This window comes from Lissotriton helveticus, chromosome 6 (genome assembly GCF_964261635.1).
Source record: "Lissotriton helveticus chromosome 6, aLisHel1.1, whole genome shotgun sequence".
NCBI classification, from domain to species: Eukaryota; Metazoa; Chordata; class Amphibia; order Caudata; family Salamandridae; genus Lissotriton; species Lissotriton helveticus.
In genome coordinates, this window is record NC_136067.1 from 245,387,488 (window position 1) to 245,401,757 (window position 14,270).

The 14,270-nt window shown below is 47.6% G+C and overlaps 1 protein-coding gene across 2 annotated transcripts in view; it reads right to left on the reverse strand.

Annotated features, from left to right (window-relative positions):
* Positions 1–14,270, reverse strand: part of PTCHD4 (patched domain containing 4) — a 470,888-nt gene that overhangs the window by 221,546 nt on the left and 235,072 nt on the right. The gene's annotated exons all lie outside the window — the stretch shown is intronic.

A 14,270-nucleotide genomic window follows, 5' to 3' on the forward strand; every position in this document is an offset into this window, starting at 1 on the left:
TGGGGGCTCGGTTTTTAGGTTTTAGGGTTCTAATTTCCCTTACAGTCCATTAACAATATCATGGGCATTTGTGTTCTATCAACCTCATACTGAACCCTGACTTGCCACTTGCTTTTTTTTAATACCAAACTGAATGTCACTCTTGCTGGCAGTCCCAGAAAGATGAAAAGCTAACCCACAATCAGAACAGAAACACGATATGGGTGCCAAACACAGAGCTGAAAAATACCACTCATGTGGTATTGAGCAAAACAAAATCAGCACTGGCAAAAATGTCCAAACTAGCCCCGCAGTGCAGGATGCTATTATTGGAATGTGCCCTAACATCACATTATCCCTATCAGTCACATGTACATACTGTCTTGTATATAACACTGGGTAGTTTATGCCTACTTTATTCGTTTGCTCTGTGCTCTCATTGAATAGGAGCACCTAGTATAGAAGATTGAAGGAAGCTAAGAGATTCTTTGAATCTTGAATTCTTTTTCAAACAGCCTTGTTTGTCTGAATGGAAACAAAATGTATAAATGTATAAATTGCATAAAAAAACCTCACCTGTCCAGAGGGCCTTGACCGACTACTTCAGCATCGTGAAGGAACTCTCCAACCCCAGCGCCATCGCCAACGACATCCCCCCCTCATAAGAACTGTGCAACGCACAGGCCACCTTCTTTCACCGCAAGATCCTGGAAATCCACAACAGCTTCAACAACCCGCCCCAATAACGACAGGCCACACCCACCCGACACACACCACCCGCATCAATGGCCTGACCTCCTGGACCAAAGTTACAGACGACGAGACACGGAAGGTCATGAATTCCATCCACTGAGGATCACCATCAGACTCCTGCCCACACCACATATTCAACAAAGCAGACGCAGCCATCGCACCCCAACTACGGAAAGTCATCAACATCTCCTTCAAGACATCTACATTCCCGGAAAGCTGGAAGCATGCTGAGATCAACGCCTTTCTCAAGAAGCCCAAGACGGACCCCAAGGACCTCAAGAACTTCCGGCCCATTTCCCTGCTCCCGTTACCGGCGAAGGTCATTGAGAAAATCGTCAACATACAACATCTTAGACCCGTCCCAGCCCGGATTCAGAAGAAACCACAGCACCGAGACAGCCCTCATCGCCGCCACAGACGACATCAGGCACCATCTAGACAACGGCGAAACATCAGCCCTCATCCTTCTGGACCTGTCAGCAGCCTTCGACACGATTTGCCACCACACACTAAAGACATGCCTCCAAGAAACCGGAATCCAAGAGAAGGCCCTCAACTGGACCACGTCCTTCCTCACCAGCAGAACCCAGAGCGTCCTCCTCCCACCTTTCCGTTCTGAAGCCACCGACATCATCTGCGGCGTACCCTAGGGCTCTTCCCTCAGCCCGACACTGATCAACGTCTACATGCCCCCCCTCGCACAAGTGGCCCGCCAGCACAACCTCAACATCATCTCCTACGCCGACGACACCCAGCTCATCCTCTCCCTCACCAAGGACCCGCACACCGCCAAAACCAACCTCCACAAGAGTATGAAGGCCGTCGCCAAATGGATGAGAAGCAGCCGACTGAAGCTGAACTCAGACAAGACGGAGATCCTCATCCTCGGACCTGCCCCATCAACCTGGGACGACTCCTGGTGGCCAACCACACTGGGAGCAGCACCAACACCCACTTACCACGCACACAACCTAGGAATCAACCTCCACTCCTCCCTCTCCATGTCGAAGCAGGTAAGCGCCACCTCCTCCTCCTGCTACAACCCCCTCCGCATGCTCCGCAGGATCTACAAGTGGATCCCCACCGAAACAAGAAGAACAGTGACACAGGCCCTCGTCAGTAGCAGACTAGACTACGGCAACGCACTATATGCAGGAATCTCAGCCAAACTCCTGAGAGAGCGCAAACTGACCTAAATGTATGAGTGCATCACACTTACCTGTAGTAAGCACAAATCATGAGGAGAAATGCCATGAGTGCTAATAGTATCTGCAATTATATTCTAAATGTATAGCTAATATAGAGATTTAAGTAGAAGTGGAACTAATACAGAAATGTGTGACACTATATGATTTTATTAGATGTGATTATTCCTGAATCCATGTCGTGTAGCTGTTAAAATGTAAGATGGTAGGTGGTTAAACGCAGAATGTGGTAGGCCTCAGGGCCAGAGCTGGAGGGAAAGGGAAGGTGTTTCTTTTCACGACACAGATTGTATTAATGTTTTGGTCATTGCATTAATGGGCCAGGATTTATAAAAATGTTTACTGAATAATAGAATAAGAGTATTAACATGCTTTAATTAATGAAGAAGTTGAATGCTATAATCATTATGAGAAATATTGTAGGCCTGAAATGTTTTAAACATTGATTTACACGTACATGTCTGGGCTGAGAAATGTTGCAGGCCTTTTTGGAAGTCTATGAGAGTTGGGTTCTTGGCTGCAGATATCTGTCTGCAAAGGAAAAGGGGGGATCCAATTATAAATGAATGAATAGAGGTCTGTTCAGTAGACGGCCCAGACATGGAGGAGGGTTCCGGAATGTTTGAGGGGTATCAGCGGGCCGGAGAAGAGTCTGAGAAGCAAGGTCAACTCTAACGTATGAGGCCCAATACAAAGCATCATGGAAAAAGCCAGAAGCTACACCACGTGAGGGGCGTCTCGAAAGGGGCGTCTCAAATGTTGTTGACTGTTTTGTATTAGGGACAGCACCCCTGGGTGGAGTTAGAGCAGATACCTGAGGACCCTTTAGAGAGCGGATGGGTAGGCAGAGAGGGGTCATGACTGGAGAACTATAGGTTTTCACCAAGAGACTTAGAGTGAGTGACTTCCCTTGGGGGTCATTCACTGCTGACACCTTTGTTAGGTTGGGACTTGGTTAAGTAGGGATACCATCTAGAGCAGGGTAGGGACAGCCTAACCTGTGCGTTTTCCTCCAACTTAAATGAAGGAGAGATATGCGTCAATGCTGATAGCTTTATTATTCTTAGAACTTGTGTTAGTGATTTCCGTTGCTCGTCTGAGGGCTTTCCGAGAGCACATGTATGTAATTGGACCTGTGTACCTCGTGAATCTCATTCTGAGATGCCTGTATTTGCAGCTTATCATATCCTTACAATAAACTTTTGAAAGCTAGAAGTTGTTTGTGATCTTTGGGAGTAGAGTCCTTTATTGGGTGAACTAGCTTGGAAATGGATGTACTTCGACCTTAAAGACAGGCAACAAAGGTTCAGTCGACCAGATCGAGGTTTAGATCAATAGTGCTAAGGTATCGATCAAAATCTCGCCCTTCCAGTTGGTAGCTATAGAGGATGGTTGCCTTCTTGAGGACGGTAACCTAGGCCAGGTTAGCTTACCCCAAGGCCCCTAGAAATCGATGATCGGAAGAACAGCCCGCCGAAGAAGATCCGGATGACGTGAGACAGAAAAAGCAGCAGTATCGGGCGAGAGTGAGTATAAAGGGTTATGCGTGTTAGATTGCGGTGTTTTGTATTGTATCTATGTTGTAATGTCTGGCGGAGTTGAATGTCTGTAGAGTGACTGTGGAACAGGTTGTGAGCGCGCGCAACCGGTGGAAATCTTAAGTTCAAGGAGAGCTTAAGTGGTTCGGGTGTATCGGACACCCAGAGTAATTGTCAACTAGTGTGAAGGGGGTCATGAGGTACCATTGATCACCCGAAAGACCGAGATAGGGGGACCGTAAGAGTGAGTGCGTGAGTAACGGACGCTGGTCGGAAGTTACTGTGTGTGTAAGCAACCTATCAGAGAGACGATAGACATTTCGTCAGTTGTGTTGACAATTACAGATAGACTGTGGACGTACAGTCGAGAGAAGTGACCGCTTGGTCGGAAGTAGTCATTTTTCGGTGTATGAATGGGACGCATGCATAACCGGGAGACGAGTTGAGAAAGGAGGGGTGCTGCTGCGAAGCGGAGAAAAGTGACGTCAGAAAGTGTCGCGACGTGATTGGCCGACCGGAGAAAGACCGCGCTGTGATAGGCCAGCTAGCAGACAGGGTCGCGACGTGATTGGCCGACCGGAGAAAGACCGCGCTGCGATAGGCCAAGCTAGCAAAGCCGCGACAGGATTGGTGGATTGTCATCAGGAAGTAAACAGAGTAGCGAGGCTGGATATTGTGCGCATAATTATGAAGTGTTTTAAATGGCTGAAAGCGGTGTTTAAAAAAGAGAAGCGGGGATCGTATGAAGGGGAAGAAGCCCCGCCGGAGGGTACGCCAGCTCGTTATATGGCAGTGAATGTTGGGCTGCATACGATCCTTTGGATATCAGAGTGGAGTAAGATTACTGAAGGAAATGAGGAACTGACGTTCCCGAAGTACGGGACGTTCAGATTAGAGGTGTTACATCGATTAAAATCAGTCATGACCTCAATAAGACCCTTGCCTAGACCGACCCAGTTTGAAGCCCTTGAAGCATGGATTAGGGCAGCGCATGAAAAGAATATGAACAGACGACAAGAAAGGGTGAAACGATCGGTAAGGGCAGTGCAGGATGCCAGGTGGGATGCGGATGCTAAAAGATGGAGAGTGCATAACTTGGAAGTAAATAAACTGTACCCAGTGTTAGAGGTGCCCGTAAATAAAAGCCCCCTAGAAGAAGATGATGAGAGCGAAACAGAGGACAGCCTGATAAACAGATTATTGACAGACAGACCACCCCCGTATAATAGAGCAGGGGGAGAGGTCGAGCATACAGAAGGAGAAAAGGGGGGCAATGCAGGAGAGCATAGACCGCTTCCCAGTTCAGAGTGGGATCCTGAGGCAAAGAAAGAGCTGTCCCAGCCTAGTCAGGTGCAACAGGTAGTTGGGAGGTTTGTGGTACAAAGAGCGCCGGAAACGGAAAGCGCCACATCCTATCCATTACCAGATGCACTACAGGTACCTGTTACCATAGGTCCTATAATATCGATATATGACCAAGAGAGAGCAAGAGGGGAAGAACGGGTACGGAAAGACAGAGAAAGAGCAGAGAAGGCAAGGAGGAACGATACGATCAAGTCCCCAAGTCAGATGCCGATACCGAGAGAGTGGAGCACCCCGATGCACACAGCAGGGGACCCAGGAGGAGATCCTGGGGGCCCTAGATGGCCAGTGGATCTGAGGGGATCTGGACGAAAATCCTTTCAAGAGCTAAATGAGTACATGAAGCAGTGGGATGAGGCAGTGAAGGCTCAAAAGAACATCATAGCTGCGGAAGCTGAAAGGGAAAGTCAGGACAGCCGAGCTCGGACTCACTGCGGGGCTGGGGAGAGCAGCCCGGAGTGGGACTGTAGAGAGAGAGATAGTAGGGGAGTCACCCATTGGGCCCGGAGTGGAGGTAGAACAGACCTGGAAAACGGGGGCCCCGGGAATGGGAGGGTGGCGCGCCCAATACTCAGTGAAGAGGAGAGGAGAGCGCAAGAGTACAGAAACAGCTTTAAGTGTCCACACTGTGTGCCTGGCACCAGAGAACTGAATGGGAGTTGTGAGAGGTCGCACCATAGACCCTGTGATGACGGAAATGAGCGCAGCCCAGGGAATATGGGGAACCAGGAAGGATCGTATCGGATACTGAGCGATACGAGGCAAAGGGAGAGTAGCGACCAGAGGGAAAATAACAGAGAGGTGTACGGTGAGGGGAGAGAAGAAGAAGAGAGTGGGCAGAGCAAGAGTAGGGGTAACAGGCCCGTGTTCCATCACCTTCCAAGATCGGATGGCCGAGCATGGGACCTGGAGAGATGGGAGCAAGGGAGGGCACCCATTAACTCTCCCGAGCCCAAACGCAGAGCTCGAAGTTGGGATGGTAGGGAGACCAGTGAGCCCCCTTCAAAAGACATATTGCGAGCTGAAATAAAAGCCAAGAGACTTGATGTCGCCAGCTTAAGGTCAGACCTGGATGACATGGTAGATGGTACCCTGCCTTTAGAAAGAATGGAAATGTATGAACAGGATGAAATACTGTATATGGCAAAGGACATCACTCGAAAGGCGAGAGCAGTCCATGAGAAGTTAGTCGAACTAGCAGGCAAATATATGGTGGATCTGTCAAGAACCAAAGCATTGCAGGGTAACCACAGGCTACATTACACAGATCGAGACCTAGATGAGAGGAGAACGATTGGGCTGAAAACGCACATAAGGGAACTGATCGCTGGAATAAGGACATGGAGGGCACTAGATAAGTGGGAAGAGAGGTGGTCCAAGAAAGGGACCGGCAGGAGAAGCACGCTTGGTATGACACCAGGACTGCAGGGAATAGAGGCATACCCTTTGCGGGAAGTCGCAAATGGGAACTATGTGCATGTCCCTTGGAGTAGGGGAGATTTAGCTGCTTTTACCACCTCCTTCCCCAAATTGCGGGAAAACCCTGTGGAGTGGTACAAGCAAGTCGAGAGGTTTGTAAAAATCTCAAAGGTCCTATGGATAGATCTGAACACGCTGTTTGACATTGTAGTACCAGGAGATCTGTGGACAGCATGCAAGGTTAGCGCTGAGTGGCCCATAACGGAGCCAGAGAGAGATGCTAAGACTAATGGGCCGTCCGAGCTTGTGATGGCAAAATTCGAGAGAGTGATGACTTGGCTGAAAGAGAAAGTGCCAATGCAAGACATAGATTGGGTCAGAATAGACCGAACCAGACAGGAACCCAAAGAGACAGTCCACGAATATTACGAGAGATTGCTGAAGGCGTTTAAACAGTATAGCGGCTTGGATGTAATGGATCCAAAAGACATAGGGCAATTTGTGTCCAAGTTCGTCCTGGGACTGAGACCGGATATTAGTTTAATGATTCAGCAACACTCGATTTGTTGGCAAAGTAAACCCCTAGACGAAATACTGAGATATGCCAGGTACTGCTGTGATGAGATAGACTCCAAGGCTAAGAAACTAAAAGAAAAGTTGATGGTGGTACAGATGCAGGCAGCAGGAAAGGGGGGACCGCAGCAACAGCAGCAAGGAACAGGTACAGGAGGAAAGAAGCAGTACAGTCAGAACAAGGGCAATGAGGAGAGTTCTACCTTTAGACCCAGAATAGACATAGCTGCCTTGAAGAAAACGACTAGGTGCCACCAGTGTAACGAGGTGGGGCATTGGAAACGCGAGTGTCCCTACAATGTAGAGATAGGAGAACAAGAGATAGAGGAGGAAGAGGTCCAGAGCGCACCTACAAGAGGGGTGACGCCATACCAAGGAAAGGTGCTCAAAGGGGGGGGGGCTCCTCCCCGAGCCCAGTTCCCGCAGCCTCCTCGAGTAGGGACTGTGGGTAAGACCTATAGACAAATGCCCCTGTTTGTGGAAGGTGAAGAGTGCTATTATGTGGACCCATTAACCGGACAGAGAGTGGAAAGAGAAGACTGCACCCTTGGGGCAGCCTTGGAGGTGGACCAGAGGGGACCCTATGTGGAAGCAGAAGTAGCAGGGTGCCCTACGACATTTCTGGTGGACACGGGAGCCACTAGGTCCACGATCAGATCAGCTGCAGTTCCAGACCTGCCCATGTCTGGAGAGACCATACAAGTGGTAGGGGTCGCAAATAGGAGAATAACCAGCCAATTGACAGAACCGGTACAGGTGAAAATAGGGAAGTACAGCGATGAACACCAATTTGTGGTTTGCGATTCAAGCCCTGTGTGTCTGCTAGGGAGAGACCTGTTGTGTAAATTGAATTGTACAATATACTGTACACCTCAGGGAGTGGAGGTATTGACCAATGATGATGACGCAGATTTCAAAGTTGCAAACTCAAGAATATGCGTGGAGCTGTACCCTACTTTGACAGTAGATGAGCTCCCCTGGGACTTGAGGGAGACAGTGGCATCAGAAGTATGGGATTTCACTGGGGAAGAGATAGGTTTGGTCAAAGGGGTGGACCCAGTGAAAATTGTAGTGAAACCGCATGCTGAGTTCCCAAGAACACCCCAATATAAATTGACTCCAGAAACGATTGCAGGCATAAAACCCGTGATCGAGTCCATGATTAAACAGGGAATACTGAAAGAAATCGTGGGTAGTCCATGTAACTCCCCGATTATGGGTCTGCAGAAACCAAATGGGAAATTTCGGATAGTGCAGGACCTTCGAAAGATTAATAACATAGTCGTTTCGTGTTGTCCAGTGGTACCGAATCCATCAGTGATACTGTTTCAGATTCCATTTCAAGCAGAGTGGTTCACAGTGATCGATCTTTGTCAGGCTTTCTTTTCGATCCCTCTGGACGAAGAAAGCCATTTTCTTTTCGCATTTAAGCTGGAACATCGCGTCCTAACATGGTGTCGTATCCCTCAGGGGTATACAGAGAGTCCATCGATCTTTAACCAGCTTTTGAAGAAAAATCTTGAAAGTCTAGTGCTGCCCCAGAAGTCAGTTCTGGTCCAGTACATAGACGACCTCCTTGTGGCGTCAGAAACAGAAGAAGCTTGCAGGGAGGACTCCATTGCTTTGTTAAATCACCTAGCTGCCAATGGGCACAAGGTGTCCCCGGGAAAATTGCAGTACTGCCTGACAGAAGTGCAGTACTTGGGACACAGAATAGAGAAAGGCAAACGAAAGGTGTCACCAGACAGGATAGAGGCGATCATGAAAATGAATGCGCCTAAAACACAGAGAGAGGTCAGGATGTTTCTAGGGATGGTGGGTTATTGCCGACAGTGGATCGCGAACTTTTCACTGAAAGCAAAACCCTTGCAAAAACTGACGCACAAGGAGGTGAGCGATCCGGTACCATGGGACAAAGACTGTTTGATGGCATTCTTACAGCTGCGAGAGGACCTGTGTCGTGCTCCGGCATTGGGAATGCCTGATTACAATAAACAATTTTTTCTTTACTGTTGTGAGAGAGAAGGTTGTGCGTTGTCTGTGTTAGTCCAAATCCATGGGAATGCCCGTAGACCAGTTGCTTATTTCTCGGCTACTTTAGACCCAGTAGCCGCAGCGTTGCCCGGATGTCTCAAATCCGTTGCTGCAACGGGTGTCAGCATTGAGAGATGTGAGAATATCGTCATGGGGCACCCGTTAGAGGTGTGCGTGCCCCATTCTGTTGAACTGTTGATGACCAGGACCAAAACACAGCATCTGACCAACAGCAGGCTCACGCGATATGAGCAAGTTATTCTTGCCGCAGAGAATGTGACCCTCAAGAGATGCTCTGTTTTGAACCCTGCCACCTTGATGCCACTTCCAAATGATATCGAGGATGATGATGAATGTACAGACCATGACTGCCTTGATGTGACTGAACTATGCACCAAACCCAGACCCGACATCGTAGATGAGCCACTGACCGACCCAGACGAAATTTTCTTTGTCGATGGCTCATGTGTAAGAGACGAAGTTGGGCAGTTGAGAGCAGCTTATGCTGTTTGTACAATTACTGGAGTTGTGGAAGCTGGGTGCCTGGAAGGAGTACACTCCGCTCAGGTAGCCGAGATTATTGCCCTGACACGTGCTTGCTTAGCAAGCAATCAAATTCGAGTCACCATATACACCGACAGCCAATATGGTTATGGGGTAGTTCATGATTACGGGCAGTTATGGTCTCAAAGAGGGTTCATGACCTCTTCAGGCTCTCCCATTCGCAATGGAGAGTTTGTGCGCCTGTTGTTAGAGGCGTTGCAATGCCCAGCAGGTATCGCAGTTGTAAAGTGCACCGCACATACCAGAAATGAGGACTTTGTTTCAAAAGGCAATAGATATGCAGATGAAGTTGCGCGGTATTGCGCGGAGCAAGGGTACTCTTTCACAGAGGTGGAAGTGGGCGGAATAAATGTAAGAACTGAATTAGCCATGATATTGGAAACTGTTGATACTTGGGATGAACTGTCAAACATGCAAGAAAATGCTCCTGATATTGAAAAGGAAACATGGGAAAAGGCAGGATGTGTAATGGGTGAGTCCCATTTTTGGGTCTCAGCAGACGGCAGAGCAGTGTTGCCCAATGAGATGGTGAGTCCAATGGCCAGACTCATACATGGTCCCGTACACTTAGGGAGAGATGCTATGCTGAGAGTGTTCAGACAGACTTGGTACAATCCTAAGTTTAGAATAGCAGCAGAAGCAGTGTGCCAGCGTTGTGTGACCTGTCAGCAGCTGAACGTAGGAAAAAGAACACCAGTTGCACTGAGCCACATAGGAAGGTCTGGAGGTCCATTCAACCGAATGCAGATAGATTTCATTGAAATGCCAAGGTGTAACCGCCTCCGCTATGTCCTGGTGGTTGTTTGTGTGTTCTCCAGATGGGTTGAGGCATACCCTACACGTAGGTGCGACACCCTCACCGTGGCCAAGTTACTGCTTAGAGAACTCATTCCGCGCTTCGGGGTGCCGGCCTTTTTGGAATCAGATAGGGGAACGCATTTTAACAGCGAGCTTGTGAAGATGATTTGTGTAGCGCTAAATATTGATCAGAAGTTGCATTGCAGTTACCGACCAGAAGCCTCAGGGATTGTGGAGCAGATCAATGGCACGATCAAGGCCAGGATAGCGAAAGTGTGCTCCTCAACGACCCTGAGTTGGCCTGACGCCCTGCCATTGGTCCTCATGAGCCTTCGTAGTACCCCAGACAGAAGAACAGGGTTGTCACCACATGAGGTGTTAATGGGGAGAGCAATGAGGCTGCCATCTGTCCCAACTGCTGCACTGTTAAATATCACAGATGATATGATCCTGGACTATTGTAAGGGGCTGTCTGACGCCATTCGTTCTGTGTCCCTTCAGGTGCAGGCTGCCGAGGTTCCAGCGTGCCAGGGCCCGTGCCATGACCTGTATCCTGGGGACTGGGTCCTGGTGAAAAAACACGTGAGAAGAAGCTGTCTGGATGTTCGTTGGCGTGGGCCCTTCCAGATCATCCTGATCACGAACACAGCTGTGAAGGTGGGAGGCCTGCCCAATTGGATCCACGCGTCACATACGCGAAGGGTTCCAGCACCTCTGGAAGAAACAGCTCCTCTCTCGGATAGACGTCCAGCAGAGGACCGAGAAGCCATAGAGGGGGCTAGCCAAGCTGTAGAGGTGCCAGCGGAAGCAGGGGAAGAGTCTGACCAAGCTGAGGACGGTCAGTACAACAGTGAAACAGACGACGCTACAGAAGGAGAAAGTAGCTGGGAGTACGAGTCAGACCCTGACAGGTCTGAGAGAGAGAGAGAACAGACAAGAAGGAGAAGGAGTAGAAGGGCACGTGGAGAAGCAAATTGGCCGCAAAGAAGGAGCTCTAGCCTGAGGTCAACTCCAGAAGTAACCCTTCCTCCGATATCAGAAGACTCAGATCCGGAAGAAGGTGCTCAGGGCGCTGAAGCACCAGACCGAAGAAGGTCAAGAAGAGTGCGTGTGCCTAACAGAAGATACTCCACGCCTGAGTGGACATATCTGGCGACAAATGTCTGTGAAACCGGAGACAGGGAGGATCCGAGCGGTGGTGGTGTCCAGTTCTGAGCCCATTATCACCGTGGAAATACGACTGTTGGTACCCGGTGTCGAACAAGAAGGGTCACTAACATTCATGCTCCCCAGACCTCCCCGCCTCAGCAAGTTAAAACACATGTTTCTTTCAGAATTGCAATTCCCCGACTTTGGTACAACGATAACAGCACATGAAGAGCACAATCTTCGTTTGGAAATACTGAACTATGCTATTGAAGCTGCAACAACAAACCTGATAGTAGACTGTTAAGGACTTTGTAAATAAAGCAACCAGAAAAAGAAGATTACCTAGCGCCCAGGAAGCAGAGAATATTAGGGAACTTCCCTTGAGTTGACGGAGAAGGGCTAGGGTTGTCTTTTTGAACTGTTGAAGGACTTTGCGAAGAAGGTTGTCAGCTTCCAGTTGTGTGGATTCTAAAGACAAAAGGATTAAAAAGAGACTGTAAAGGAACGAGAGGAAAAGAACTTTTTGCAAAGATAAGAGAGAGCCATATTGTCTGATGAAATGGAGGCCGGCACCCAGAACCGCAGAGCTAAATGTATAATAGGTACACTAATAGTAGGAGTGATAATATTAATAGCTTTAGTGGTAACAATTTCTTATGTAAAGGGACATGAGGAAGAGGCAAAGGTAACTGATGTGAAATCTGTAGAAACGCTTACACCCACTGTTGCTGGTGAAAAAGGGGAAAACACTCAAGAGAAAGCGTTATTAGCTGCAGAAGCCCGCAGGTTACACGTAGATGAGTCCCAAGGAGACTTTAGGTCAAATGCTTATGCTAAACTCTTATATGAATACGTGGATGCCATGGAGGTTAAGGATTGCTACGTCTGCATGCAGTTGCCGGCGTCTGTAGACGAAGGAATTCGATATCATCACCTCCCGCTGACATATGGCATTACATGTAGCTTATTGCTTAGTATATTTTATGAGAGAGATAGTTTTGAATACTATTTCTCCAATTATGATTCAGTGTTGCCAGAAGTCCCAAATTATAAGCAGATGAACAAATGGGATTACTGGAAGAGTGAAGACAGATTGGCCAAGTTCTTCATTCCTTGGATTACCTTAGATACTTCACATGCCCGTAGAAATAACCTGACATGCAAGGTGTCAGAAGTCGAGAAGAAGTTCATAGGGCAGGTGGATGATCGTTACAGGAGACAAAAGATTTTGAAAAAATCAGGACAATGGAAAACAGATTGGACCGAGGAAGAGAAGGCACACAAGAGAAAGGGTAGTAGTGGTCCAATAGCTTTAGATAAAACGCAGAGAGGAAAGCTATGTCTTCACCGAGCCAAAACGTATTATGAAAATGTATACGTTGGAGAAGTCGACTGTGAACATGCTTTCAATATAGAGTACTATACTAAAGATTTCCTGAAGGGAATGCAAGTGATTCCAAATGTGTATTTTGTATGTGGAAGAAATGCCTACGTGAGACTACCTGACAACTGGTATGGATCATGTTACTTAGCAATTGTCTTCCCCAAAATATATCATGCACAAGACTTAGTGATCATTGAGGGCAAGACATCTTCGAGGGGAAGGAGAGATGTAGGAGATGCCGAAATGGTTGGAGATGTCTTCGGAGCTATGTTCCCTCTTTTAGGTCTAATCCTTAATGATGTTAAAATTAGACGGCTGGCAACGGTCGTCGACAGGTTGTCTGCCAGCACTGCTCAGTCCTTAATGCTGGTAGAAGGAGAGATGCAATCGATAAGGGCTATGGTTCTTCAGAACCGTCTTGCATTAGATGTCCTACTAGCAAAAGAGGGCGGAGTCTGTAAGGCTTTGAAGGTCCAGGAATGTTGCACTTACATTCCAGACAATTCAAAACCCCTTGAGAAGGTTATTAGGAACATAACTGATATTCACAAGGAGATCGAAGACTTGAGTAGAGAAAATGTCTGGGAAAAGGTGGGCCACGGAATGAGTACAGTTGGTGGGTGGATTTCCACCTTAGGCAAAAGCTTTGTGTGGTATATTCTAAAACCTGTCATCATAATATTGATCTGTGGGATCATATTGTGGGGATTGGTGAGGGTATTCAAATGGTACAGAGCAAGAAGGTCAGAAAGGGCCCAAAGAGAGCAGCTGCAGAGATTGGCTGCCATACAAGATAATCAGTACAGGAGTCTGAGGGCTCTGGAAGCGCAGAGGCAAGTTATGCTACCAATAACTGCAGTTTAAATGTTAGTGATGACCCCGAGAGGTCATCAAAGGGGGGAACTGAGAGAGCGCAAACTGACCTAAATGTATGAGTGCATCACACTTACCTGTAGTAAGCACAAATCATGAGGAGAAATGCCATGAGTGCTAATAGTATCTGCAATTATATTCTAAATGTATAGCTAATATAGAGATTTAAGTAGAAGTGGAACTAATACAGAAATGTGTGACACTATATGATTTTATTAGATGTGATTATTCCTGAATCCATGTCGTGTAGCTGTTAAAATGTAAGATGGTAGGTGGTTAAACGCAGAATGTGGTAGGCCTCAGGGCCAGAGCTGGAGGGAAAGGGAAGGTGTTTCTTTTCACGACACAGATTGTATTAATGTTTTGGTCATTGCATTAATGGGCCAGGATTTATAAAAATGTTTACTGAATAATAGAATAAGAGTATTAACATGCTTTAATTAATGAAGAAGTTGAATGCTATAATCATTATGAGAAATATTGTAGGCCTGAAATGTTTTAAACATTGATTTACACGTACATGTCTGGGCTGAGAAATGTTGCAGGCCTTTTTGGAAGTCTATGAGAGTTGGGTTCTTGGCTGCAGATATCTGTCTGCAAAGGAAAAGGGGGGATCCAATTATAAATGAATGAATAGAG